Source organism: Osmerus mordax, chromosome 20 (genome assembly GCF_038355195.1).
Source record: "Osmerus mordax isolate fOsmMor3 chromosome 20, fOsmMor3.pri, whole genome shotgun sequence".
Taxonomy (NCBI): Eukaryota; Metazoa; Chordata; class Actinopteri; order Osmeriformes; family Osmeridae; genus Osmerus; species Osmerus mordax.
In genome coordinates, this window is record NC_090069.1 from 2,704,451 (window position 1) to 2,718,530 (window position 14,080).

Here is a 14,080-nt window from a genome sequence, read left to right on the forward strand (position 1 = left end):
GTTATCTTTAGGGTACGACTTCATGAATCATTTCACATTTGAGCAGTTGACTGTGTTGAAAGGGCTGTGCCGTGCTCGAACAAGTATCCCAGCTCTGACACCCACATGTCCGGAGGCGCTGACCTCATTCGTGTGGCTGATGCCTGATTATAACTATTGATTTTGGCTCCTTCCTCGTAGCGCCTCCATGCCGTGGTGACAGACCGCCACAGAGCGAGCAGTCATCGTCGCTCTCACGAAAAAAACAGATTAACAAACAGCGACGCTGTCCCGCGGCCGTCGAGTTGACGTGTTCTCTGCGCTGAGTGAAGACGCGCCTGATTCCTCCCACAGTTGAGCAAAGTTGGACAGCAGTCTCATCCACCCTCTACTCCCATCACTGACACGAGGATGGATGAAGTCGCGGCCAGACAGCTCTGGAGGTGACAGCCAGACACGTGCGGGGGAACTTGAAGCCGTGTGCCTCGGTCTAGCCTGACGGGTTGTGGACAGTGACCCACTGGAACGAGGGGAGCAGGGACTTTAGAAACACTGGGGTCGACCAGCAGGAAACAAGTGACTGGATGGGATTAATTCGAAGAGCAACACAGCTGTGGCTCCAGATGACAATACTGATGGTGAGGTGTTTCTGGATTCAGGTTGGTTCCCTTGTGTGTTTTTTTTTTGTTGGTCTGGTTGTGAACACTGAGTAAACTGACATGCCAATGGGATGAGATCCCAAATGTTTCTAAGAGCAGTCGTGGATTGATGGAGCTTCTTGGCTGTTTGTGCCGTAATTGCCGCCAAGCTTTGAACAATTTTCAAATTACACCGTAGCACGGTCTTGATTAAGTCAGAGCTGATTTTCTTTGTTTGACGGTCTCATTTTCTCTTTGTGTCTAATTTACCAGGGAAATTATGAGTCCAGGTTTTCCAAGAGAACAATGGCTGGGCAGGGAGGCCGTAAGCAGTAGTTTAATCGAGTTGGGCCCCATCGAGTGGCTTCACATCAGCTCTGGGTCAATAACTTTGATCTTGCTGTGCATGTTTTCAATAAGATGGTGTGACATTTCTAAGACGATAACAGGCAGAATACAGGCACGTCATAAGATGTGAAGCGCAGTTTCACAGGGGTGAAAGGACACCCAAAGACTGGCCGATGAGTAGTTGTCAAGTCGCAATTTCAAGAATGGAAAAAAACAGTTCAGTAACTGTGTAGAAGACTGCTTGGGGGATTTATGTTCAACTGGAGCTATAATGTATAAGTGAGGGGGCTTTTTGCAGCTTTTGTCTGACAGGACTGCTGAGGTGCATACAAAACACCAGCTGGCTGCTTTTGTCAAGGCATCTGGTTTAGACGGACAGGGCCCATACCTCAGAAGTCCTCTCTCCCACTTGTCTTTCTCTCTCTCTGTGTGTGCTGGAGATGTTTGTGTCTCCTTCTCCATGGTTATAGAGTCACTTCCTCGTTGCGATGGAAGACACAAACCGAGCCTGATTCCAACACACCAAAATGTTTATGTCGACTGGGCTGAGGCCCATCAAAGGCCTAAGGTCGCTGTCCTTAGAGAACACTGTTCCACCAGCAGCCCTCTCTCAAACACACACCCGAATACATACAACCGAGCCTGATTCCAACACACCAAAATGTTTATGTCGACTGGGCTGAGGCCCATCAAAGGCCTAAAGTCGCTGTCCTTAGAGAACACTGTTCCACCAGCAGCCCTCTCTCAAACACACACACACACCCGAATACATACTGTAAGAACACAACACAGTTCGGATGGCTCGGGCAGAGGTGAAGGATTTCAAATAACCGAGAGGAGGGAGTCTCTGGAGGAGGGAGTCTTACACACCTTGCCAAATCCTCCTCTCCATGTTGGTTACGCCCTTACCCGTGGGCACGTGTAGCAGAACCTGGGTACGTGGAAATCTACCACCACGTCGACCCTCAGCAATGGTTCACCTCCCACTGGCTTCCACGTCTGAAGGGAATGGTGGAGTTGCCATAGAAACAGAAGAATGTTTGGGCAGGTTTTGGTTAGGTTCTCTTTTTTTCCCCCTTCTTTTTTTATGAGCAGTGCTTCTCTGCTTTGTCATCAGAAATCTCTCTCCTCCAGCAACAAGACTGTTTCCATTGTGCATTTACTCACTCGCTCTTCTAGGGAAAGAGTTTCAAAGCCATAAAACAGTACTTAGACTCAATAATTGCACGTAATCAAGTATATATATCATCATACCAAGACAATGAATATTAAAGACAGTTTATTGGTTACAACCCAATGGAGAGCAGTAACGGTTCCAAGATTAGTTAACAGCTCATTCAGATGCTGTTGAAGGGGCATCACCTCAAAACAATGAGTTTAATGGCTGAGAGAAACATCACCTGATGAGGTGACGTCGAATCACTTCTGGCTGTGCACAACACAGTCCAGGCATATTCCTGCCACATTCTGTCCTTATTTTCATGAACATTTAGGATACTTTGTGCCAGAGGACAAGGGGGCTCCTGTGTCTGGATTCTTCCCACTAAATTCCTGCTTTTGAAGTCCTCCTGAATAATAAAAGAATAAGTTATTCGCTGAAACAAATGTGACAGGCAGTGCCCATAAGATAAACGTAATCCTTTTTTAATAACCACATCCTTTTGGCATTGTAACTTAAAACTTATTTCAGACCGTGTGAGTGTAATTCAAGAGACAGGAGCAAGTTTTCAAAGTTTGGGCCTGTTCACGGCCTGTCTGTATCTTAGTCATTATTCAATCATATCAGCCTCACATAATAAATGAATGTTTGTTTTAGTAATTTTATAGTGTTAATGAATCCCTCAAGCTGTACGTGTCCTGTATCCAGACAGGATGATCTACAGTACACAGTTCCACCTCTGACACACAGGTAAATGGCCAGGTACGCGTTTGCTGTCACATGCTTCCTTCAGGCAGGAGAGATGAATGAAACCAGCGGCTGGTGAGGTCAAAAGTATAGATGTGAAACGGCTTCCAAAAATCGTAAGTCATTCCACACATAACAACGCTCCGCAGGGTGGGAGTAGCGATGGGAGCAGTGGCAGGCCACTGCCTCCAAAGGGTCAAATGTGAGACGAAAGTATGAAGGAGGCTGCTGGATTTGTCAGAGAGCGGAGAGCGGAGACTCTCTCTACTTGACCCTCTTGAGAAGGACAGGACGAGCACAGGTCAAGTGTTTGGTTTTCCATGTGTAAAAATAGTAGTCTGATTGAGACTGAGACAGAGGTAAGGCTTTGAAGATGAGTGCTTGGGGGGGGGGGGATCCTGCTATGGATGCCCATGCCAGTCGTAGAATACGAATTCCAGCTGTTTTCAGAGGCACAGGACAACATTCGGTTCACAGGAACTGGGAGAGAGAGCTGGGAGAGAGAGCTGGGAGAGAGAGCTAGGAGAGAGAGCTAGGAGAGAGAGCTGGGAGAGAGAGCTAGGAGAGAGAGCTAGGAGAGAGAGCTGGGAGAGAGAGCTGGGAGAGAGAGCTCCACCATATGGCCTACAGCGTTGCCCTCTCAGCATGCTGAGCTCACTATCTGGAACCTTCTCAGTCGTGTGAGGGAAAAGTGGGTTTGGTGTTCACCACAACTCATGGCACTGTATATCCTGGTTCATAGGAATTTCCTTCCTTTCAAAGTGTCAGGGTTTTGGCCCTAAGAAGTGTTAGTACTCTATCCCTTTTGTAGGATTCGTTCAGCCATAATTGATGATTTTTGGTTCAGCCTGTTTTTGATCTTGGTTCCGTAAAATATTCTGATATTTAAGTTCCTTGACAGGAAATGGAAAATGAACTCTCCTTCTGCCATTTTTTTTTATTAGTCAGACATAAATATCCACAGAAAGAGAAAGATCTGCCCATCTGCCGATTGAGGACATCTCCAACTGAAGATGATGAATTCAAGTTATGACATCTCCTCAGGCTAGGTCTGTCCTCCAGCTTTTAGAAATGAACACATCATTCACCATTTCTCCTTCTTCCTCAGCCAGAGCTGACAGCTACCTCAAGGCTGAGGTATTGTTTTGGTGGAACAGCCGAAGTGTGATTTCTATTTACAGACTGTTAATTGCAATGACAGTCAGGCTATCGTGATAAAAAAAAAAAAAAAAGAATACAATGGACCACCATCCATTCCCAGGTGTGTTTAATGAGTTAATATCCAAATATTTAAACCTCCAATCTACCCTGCAAAACCACACTAAGAGGGAGGAAAACCTGGGTATAGGAAGTTTAGGCCGCCTCTACTGAGGCTACCCTGGAGATACAAACACAAACTCCAGCACTTTCCAGTAGCTGAATAAGGATGACATCACCTCCCTACACGATGATGTTTAGACGGCAGAGCAGCTGGGAAGCTACACGGAGACAGGCTCCTGGCTAGCACAGGGACATCTCTGTTGGAGGCTGCCTGTCTCCTATCGGCCTCTCGGAAGCACACTGGTGACCATGACGACAGCCCCACTGGTGACCATGACAACAGCCCCACTGGTGACCATGACAACAGCCCCACTGGCAGAGCCGGAAAAGTCTGATCTCAGGTGACTTACAGACGGAGGATGTAACCATGTAGAGCCGTACGGTACGGCAGGGGATAAAGTTTCTTCCTACAGCTTTGGAAAACCCCTACGACTGAAATTAGGTCATTTTCATGAGGGACTCGGAGAGGTTTATCACGAAGCTGACTCGACCGTATCTCTAATGATTACCCTTACCAGAAGGCCCTCTCCTTGACTCATCGATTTATTCCCATAGAAATTAGTTTGAAAGGGAGGTAACCCAGGTAACAGCGTTATCCTACATATTTACTGTTACAGTGCCTGTTGTTGGTTAGACAAATCTTCCCACTGTTTATGAAGCCTGTCTTCAGGAATACATGGCAGATGACTCGACCTCACACTGGTAAATATTTGCGTATATTCCATTTATTTGTGTCAATTCCTTACCCCAAAGGGATATGGAAATGAAGTCATAAGCAAAGCCCGCTCAGATTTCTGGTAAACATTGAAAAGAGACAAACATGGTCCATGAAAGTGTAGTTTGTAGATACCGTTCCTCACAACAGGAGGTTTTGACGAGCGTAGCCCTGCAGTGATGGACTGGTAATTAGGACCCAGCGATGAGCCTGCTCTAAGGAAACACTGTCTGCAGGACAAGAGAAACTTGTCCTACCAGGTGACATCAATTCCTATAATTGCTGGTCGGCTGCCTGTGGTGATATAACTTTCCACAGCAATGAAAGTGCCCCAAGACATTGGCATACACAGTTACAATGTAGACATCGTCACGCCACTGAATCAACTTTGTGTGCACTTGTTAACAAGGAAAGGGGAAAAGCCCTGGTCTTAGAATGATCTGTTTTCAGGAAGGTCTCCGCATGCGATTGGGAGTTTTGGACCCCTTGCACACGTGACAGATGACGTGTCGAGAGATGCCTTTACGGCATCTGGGCAGCCTGCAAGACCCCCCTAGCAGCACATGAGGTTCCAGAGCTATTTCCCAACATGTAATGTCTACCATATTGCACGTACTTTTTCCGCTCTCAGACTTAGTTTGCCGACACACCTGGCCCATGTTTATATTTGTGTACATGGAGAATATATATTTTGTTTGTTTTGTGCTCTCATGTCAAGCATAAATACTACTAAAAGCATAATGAAGATTCCCAGTAAGCAGTCCTCCCTGACAAATACTGAACAACATTCTTTCATTATTAATGGCCCAAAAGCTAGAAATACTTACTTAACCTGTGTTTATGCTGGTTTGAAATATACACATTGTGACTAAATGATCGTATCCACCATTCAAATATTTCTTGAGGACAAACAGACTAATTCATCTCCAAATCCGCCGGCACTCAAGTGATATGGAGATCTCTTGATAACTGTGTTGTGACAACAGTACATTCTGTATGTGTGAGCTTTGCCAATAAAAGCAATACAATTGATTACAACTGACCCACTCACATCACACATATCCTCACAAGAACACTGATGGCACCGTTTCACACAATCGTGCGTGTTCGTAATACCATATTAGCATTAAAGCTGCAATAAGTATTCAAATATAAACAAAGAAAATATTGAATATGAGAACAAAGACCCCCATTGTCTGAACTTCCACGTTTTCCTCCGGCTCAAATTTGATTGACAGCGATCAAAACCAACGAGGAAGATGAGAAATTGGCATTCCACTGGCACTGAGCTGTCTGTGTTGCTAATCAACTCTCAGAGGGCCTCATTAGCTTAAAGACAACATGTTTAAAGGGGACACAAAGTTTGTTATTACTGTTAAAAATCGTACGTTTAATACGTCCCATACCTTGGGAGATGTGTGGTTGTCTGATTTCATACAGTATGACTAAGGACTAACCACAGCTCTGTGCATCCTCACCCCAACAAATCTCTCTCCCACACAGACAGACCTCCACCAGCGACTCATACAGTTTCAGCAGACCACGTTTTGGAGTTCTCGACGAACCGGACCTCAGTAAAAAGACGTCAGAGCCGGGAGAGGGTCCCTACTCGCCCCCACTCATTTTCCGTCCATGCAGGCCCAAGTGGAGACCACAGTGTGTCTGCAGCTGCAAGCCCATAAAGCGCTGACTAGCTGCTAACCAGGGCCAGGCAGCCCAGCCTCTATGAAAGGCGGCCATTTCAACTCTGTGGGAAAATGTCAGCTGGATGGTATGAGTTCGGTCTGGAAGAGCCCGGCGCATCCGGACCCTCCTTCTTCAGCACAGCCCTTCAGAGAACCCTAGAACTGTGGTTCTTCAACTGTTTGGTGGTGAATTGTGACTTGATTGAAAGCTTTTTGGAGTTGTTATAAAGTACACAAGTAAACAAAACAAGCATGTTTGGAGCCTGGAAGATCTTCTAATTAAGATATGGAAATATGGAATCGGTTTGAGCTCACCCGTTTAAATGGGTACACTTCTGTAGAACACATCCCACAGGGCAGGATTTGATCTAGGGTAGGTTTGTTTGTTCACCTTTGGTACCAAACTGTTCCCTAAATTGTTATATATATATATATTTTAAGATTAACCATCAAATTAATTACCTCCATCGAGAACTGTACAATTGTTATGAGTAACTTTGATGTCCTCCCAACATGTCACCATTAAAGGATCATATGTGATTCCGTCAACATGGTTCAGTTACCGTAAAGATTAATGTCAGCATGTTCCGGAATCGGGCTGGTAATCTGAAGGTTTCCAGTTCGATTCCTGGCCGTGCCAAAAGACATTGTGTCCTTGGGCAAGGCACTTCACCCTACTTGCCTCGGGGGAATGTCCCTGTACTTACTGTAAGTCGCTCTGGATAAGAGCGTCTGCTAAAATGACTAAATGTAAATGTAATGTTCCAGAACCCTGAGCATCAATATTTCTTTGTTGTGCTTCTCATATAGCAAATCGAGACAACATGTCGTTGTTTAGCTTGTGTATCTAACCGGAACAGTGCCCTTCATCCCAGATATTCCTTCTCACTCACTGCACATAATGGCTTCAGAGGTCACACGAAGGGCATCCGTAAACACACTGTCTATTGTTTGAAATGCGGGAATCGTGTGTAGCGGTGAAACACACTGAGAACAACAGAGAAAGAGTCTTAAAGATTTAAGCATGAATGTCACCAACAACCAAGGGAGGATTAAGGCCAACTGAGAATTGTAAAAGGTGAATGGCTTGCTGGGGGTGGCGGGGGGCTGGCATACGTTTACTGTATAGCAACCTTGTTGACACATTATTGTTGCAATGACAGTTTCTATCGCGAGGGACTAAGTCAACTCTGGGGATTTTTCAGGCCTGGAGGGACGAGGTCTATGCTGTCCTGTATGAAGCACAAAGCTATACGATTCCTCAGGGGGGGGAAGTCCTGTTGCCAAAATCCTCCTGTCTCCTTGGCATGACAGGGGATGAACTTCATGTTATTTTGGCCTCCTTGTGGTTTGCATGCTTGGAGTAAGCTTGGACTGTGGTTTGTCAGAAATGTGACATCAAAGGGGATCCATAACAATGGCCGGCAGAACACAAGATGGCCATTTCCACAGCTCACACACAAGAGTGTGATCGGGTTTGTGTGTGCCAAAGCTCATTTGTTGTCTCCTTCGAGAATTTATACAGGCTTTATTAGGAAAGCAAGGGATTATGGTGCTTTAACCCAGACTAGGATAATATTGAAACAAGGCTCAAAACATCCAAATTGTAATGACTTATGTTATACAAATCATTTGACATCCGTGATTCTTTTACAAGTCAGACTATATTACAGGATTACGCTTCCCCGTGCCTCTGGTTGCTATTCTAAACCCGATTGTTGTCTCAGAAACAGAGGTGTGTGTGTGTGTGTGTGTGTGTGTGTGTGTGTGTGTGTGTGTGTGTGTGTGTGGAAAATATGACAAAAATATAACGTTTTTAGAAAAGAAGTTTCAAAAGGTTACAAAAAGTATTTTCGAAAGTTTTCGACTGAGAACAGAGATATTCCTGATCACCCATGGTCATGAAGGAGATGTTTTAAATTGCCGGTGTCAAAAAGGATTCCTGGTGAATGCTCTGCGTGTCTAGTGTTTTTTTGTATTAATATGATGTAAGGTCCAGTTACAAAGCGTGGCACTAAAACAGGTAGAACTTTTAGTTACTTTTTATTTAAGTATGTGTGAGAGCCCACACTTCTTTACTTTAACTTGAGTGAAATAGCTTAGTCAGTACTTCAACTTTTACCAGAGTCTTTTTTAACATGAGTATCTGTACTTCTACTTGAGTTAAGGATGTGTATACTTTTACCATCTCTACTCTCAACACACCGTTTGCCTTTTAATTAAATTACGCCTCGGGGAATGGGCCAAATTGCTCACATTTTAATTAGTGTTACAAGTTTGATTTGAATGTGTCTGATAGCAATAGTCCTCAGGCACAGATTCGGAATCGGTATTCACGCCTAGAGATTCAAACCGATCTGACTTCGCACCGTTCTCTTGAAGCTACTGTTCTTCATTCATCTCATATACTCAGAAGCGATTTCTTTTTTTCCAGAGTCTTTTAAAGAAGCCTCCATTTCCCATGCTGTAGGATCAAGGGCATCCGAAGTGCAGCGAAGCAGCTGTTTGGATAAAGACTGGAGACCACAGTGTGTTCTGTGATGTGGCGCTGTAGGCTGCCATGGCAGTGAATAGGCTGGTACTAGTTTTGGTGCTAATTACGGGTTTGTCTGAAGGGAGGGTATGTCGGCTCCACAACACTGGTACTGGTTACCGCTGACCTTAGTTGACACTACTTAGGAGTAAAGTGTTATATTTTTCCTTGATGTATTCCCATGGAGTGCAAAATATTTTTTTGTTTCAATTGATGGTTAGAATCTCTCTACAGGCCTTTTTTTTTACTGCCTGATATTTAAGCAAGTGGTTATTCTGGGAGTAGTTCACATTCAACACAGGTAGGATTCACTCTGACAGGATAATATATATCCTGTTATATGTATAACATATAACAGGATATATAACAGTATATGTACAGTCCCACAATGTTCCCTCAAATAATGGCCTTCTGAGAACTTCAAGAAGGATGTAACAAACTTGAAAACGTCATAAATTATGAACATAGACGGCCAGTATCTTTTCAACGGGAAAGGACCGGAGTTAAATGACACTTCTGATGCCGTTACATTCACCTGGGGAGATCAGTCCATATGGTTGGGGGTAGCACTGATGCAACTCTAACAATTCAACATTGGTGCTCTGTCACTGAACATCCTCAACATACCTCATCATTTACATTTAGTCATTTAGCAGACGCTCTTATCCAGAGCGACTTACAGTAAGTACAGGGACATTCCTCCCCTCCTCCCCCCCCTTCCCCCCCCCCCCCCCCGAGGCAAGTAGGGTGAAGTGCCTTGCCCAAGAACACGTCATTTTGCACGGGCGGGAATCAAACCGGCAACCTTCTGATTAATAGCCTGATTCCCTAACCGCTCAGCCACCTGACCCCCAGCCTGAGTTTTTGTTTTGGTATGTTGTTGGTGCGTCTGCCCGCCTGCCCGCCCACCCGCCTGCCTTCTGTCTCCCAGGAGTCTTAGTGGAGGAGGGCCATGTGCTGGCAGGCCCAGCGTGACCCAGGAGGGAGTTAGGGTGCCTTCAGATCCATATTAGCTCATGTTTATGTGAGCCTTAACGGCACCAGACTGCTCAATGTCTGTAAACTGCGTCTAGCTGAGTCAGAAAGTTGGCTCGTTGGGGAGTTGAAAAGCCACACGCAGAGAGACTCATCATCCTCCTTAAGTGACCAGTTCTGTGGAATACAATTTTATGATTTTAGGCTGTTTGTTGTTGTAGTTGAGTTATTGTATTAAAGACTATGGTCGTAGATTCCATTTTGTTATCATTAGCCAAATTAGCTCTCAAGCTACATGTTCCCATACAGCTACTGGGTTTAACAGGATAATGGTTGCCCACATTTAATGAAGGTAGATTTCTCTCTTTCCACATTCACTGATGAAGACGCATAACATTATCCAGGAAGCCCCTAATGGTTGTGGCTAACACTTATGGTTGAGAAAAGCACGTTATAAAGAAATGAAATTCATTGTTATTATTATCGTTATATTTATCTTTACTATATCTTTACTCCTGTTCCCTACAACAGTTTTATGAACAGATAATTCATATAATCTGACCTATATGAGGTAAGACATCACCATTCTGGGAATGTTTGTTCATTGAATTCTGCAGTAGACATGAAAATGAATTATGATTGTGACGTCTGAATGGAAATGAATGGAATGGAAATTTCACAGTTTTGCTCTTTCGATTCCTGTAAATCTCGGACCTTGAGCTGGTTGTGGAGCCGTTGTTGATCCTTTCCTGTGGGTCATTTGTAATTTGGTGTCTGTGTAAAACCATTCCCTTTCAGAACATAACTCACGTTCTCTGGCAAAACTCCTTCCACATACTTCCCTGGCCCTTCTCACTAATGCTGATTCGTTAAGCTCTCTGTGGCTGACCTTATTATCGGGACAACTCTTTCTTTGGTCAAGGTTGTGTAAAGTTCGCCACTTTGCACTCTATCTAATGGTGCGACATCACCTCCCTTATGATGTCACTAGTAGTCATTCTAAAGCTAGCTACTATATCTTCCTAAAATGGTTGGTTGTGAATACAGTCTTAAACAATCATATCTATTAGTCTTATGTATTTACTTTCTTAAATGTGAGCCAGGATGAGAGCTTACATTTTAGGCATATATGCAGGCTAAACCCTCCCTAACTTCTGCTTGGCCTATAATCATACTGCCTTATGTTGAATCCCCTTTCCACGAATGATGGTAGAGGTGAAGTCAAGGATGACCTTTGCGATTCAATAATTACCACCGTGTACTAGGGTCAAGTCACGGGCCTTGTTTTCACTCCTGCTAATTTAAAGTCTGTTTTGATTAGAGAGCTCGACTTCAGTTCAAGTACATACACAGAGAATATACTCTTTACTTAAAAGCATCTGGATTTCTTTGGCTTGCTGCTAGTTTTGCTTCTTGACCAAAGGCTGGGGTCAAGAATTATTTTCAGAAAGAATGCTACCGTCTAAACTTCCATGAAGTGTTTACCATCAACACAAGTCATTATCTGCCAAATATTTCAGAGCATAAGAGCAGATAACCACAAAGACAATACTCTATGAGGCAAACACTTTCAAGTAAAATTTAAAAAAGGGGGTTTTCAAAACCACCTGTTGACTTCGATACTACTTATGTCCACCTACAATACCCAATACCCGTTCTCCCTGGACAAAAACAGTGAGTATTTGGACTCACACCTCGAATTGAAGAAAAAAAAAATCTGACTTGAGCAGGATGTATATCCGTAAAGCCTACTTGAATCTCAGACACAAGAACACCTGTGTTGTCTTAGGGACACTGTGCAATTTTATGATGGTCTTAAGTTCTACTAGGCCTGGCTGCAGCCATCTGCTCAGCAGATTTCCTTTGTGAATGTGTGGAGGTATTAGGAGGCCTTAACCTCCTAACATCCCAGTACACAGAGCTCGTATTTGATGCTATTCGATAACCCCTAAAACATGCTTGCTTATCAATCCTCGCAAACAAGTTGCAATGTACCCGTGTGAAGCGACGTCGAAAAAAACAACACCGCTCGAATCTCGAGGTGCTTAAAAACTAACCACAACATTAGTTCTGACGAGCAAACTCAGAAGTTGCTCACCTGTGAATGGTACCCGCAACCCTGCACAGGGGTCACAGCCTTAGCTTGAAACACATATGGCACCTTCAGTAAGAAGGGGCACTGGAGTAACCCCCTTCCCTCAACTTCCAAATAAACGTTCCTTTTCCACATCCTGGTCCCGGTCCCCAGGGTTTCTCAACACTGTATCCCCATTGTCCTCCGCCGGCGAGCACCAGACAGATTTATGGAACTTCATCCCGTCTTACGGCCGTGTTTGTTAATCAGACGACATGACGTGAAAATATCACCCAAACATTTATCACCTCACGTCCCTAACCCCTAATGGCAGACTCCCCCTTTGTGACAACACAATAGGGTCTGGGTAAATTCTCAGCCGAGTCCAAAACACATCTCCCGATGCTCTCCACTTGAGCTTCTGTTTCCATGATTGAGTTTGGAGCGAGACCCATGCATCCGATGCTTTCCTTCCGAGAAAGACGGGAGGTCGTTGACAAGCAGGGCGCTTGATTTCGCCGTGTTTGTGTTTACGGAGCAGCTCTGCTGTTTACAGACCGCGGGTGAGGTCATCTACCGAGGGATGAGAGATTTGTGGTCTGGAGAGTGAAGCTCCTTTGATGTGGCGATGCATTTTATGGGTTCATCTGAACGCACCAACCAGTTATGTGCTGGTACATGATGGCATCACAGGCAGAGTGCTGATGTGTATACAACTACATCCATCCGTGTCTGTGCATGACACAGGGAGGGACAAAAACATAAACAGCCGAGAAATTAGATGTGCCACCCCCCACAAACCTTTGACAGCACTTGATGGAGCTCTATTGACTCAAGATGTTATTTGTCTACATTGTCTACATTTGCAAACAACACTTTTGGGAGTTGATTGCTACAATGTGAGACACATTACTCAAACATCTATACCTCATGTGGACAGTTTGAAAAAAAAGATTGATGACCCCAGAGTAACTCCGTAGTCTGTAATAGATTATACCCTGGTGAGAACTATAACATCAGTTAATAGTCGGAAGGAGCTCTCGTGTTTGCAGGTTTCCACGTTAACGAACGCTTTTATTTGGAGATAAACGATTACAGTAGGTAGTCAATGTCTAAGAATGTCTTACGCAGACGTAACTGAAGCAGTTACAGGAAGGTCACGAACACTTAGCTCTGTGTCAGTCAGTGATGCGTGATGTGGAATCAGACAGGAGTTTTAGACCGGACTGTGGTCATACACTAGGTTTCTTTCTGCACAGAAATGCCCTGCAGCGCTTTACATCAGCCTCATTACAGATATTCCCAGGGGTGTGTTCTCACAGCTGCCCTCCCGGCTAGGCTAATGAGGGAAAGGAAGTGGTTTAAAGCATGGCATTCCTCCTCATAGAAACGAATGGAGAGTTCGGGTCTAAGTGTGTGTCTGTGTGTGTTTAAGTAGGCTGAGCTCAGTTGTACTGTAATTGCATAACTGAGAGCAGTTGATGTGAGGGATTAGAAACAGGTGGCTGCAAACAGGAACTCAGACGGCTGAGCAGTTAGGGATTCGGGCTGATAATCAGAAGGTTGCCGGTTCGATTCCCGGTCGTGTAAAATGACGTTGTGTCCTTGGGCAAGGCACTTCACCCTACTTGCCTCGGGGGGGGGAATGTTCCTGTACTTACTGTAAGTCGCTCTGGATAAGAGCGTCTGCCAAATGACTAAATGTAAAATGAAAGAAAGTAGTTCCATGTCACCGAGCACATAAGTTAGGAGTGGCCTCTTCAAATTCTTCATTTCCTGGATTCTCTCTTAGGCTTTTCTTGTTTTACTGAAAAGTCTCTCATCACCCACACAGTGACAATTCAATTCTTATACATTTACATTTACATTTAGTAATTTAGCAGACGCTCTTATCCAGAGCGACTTAC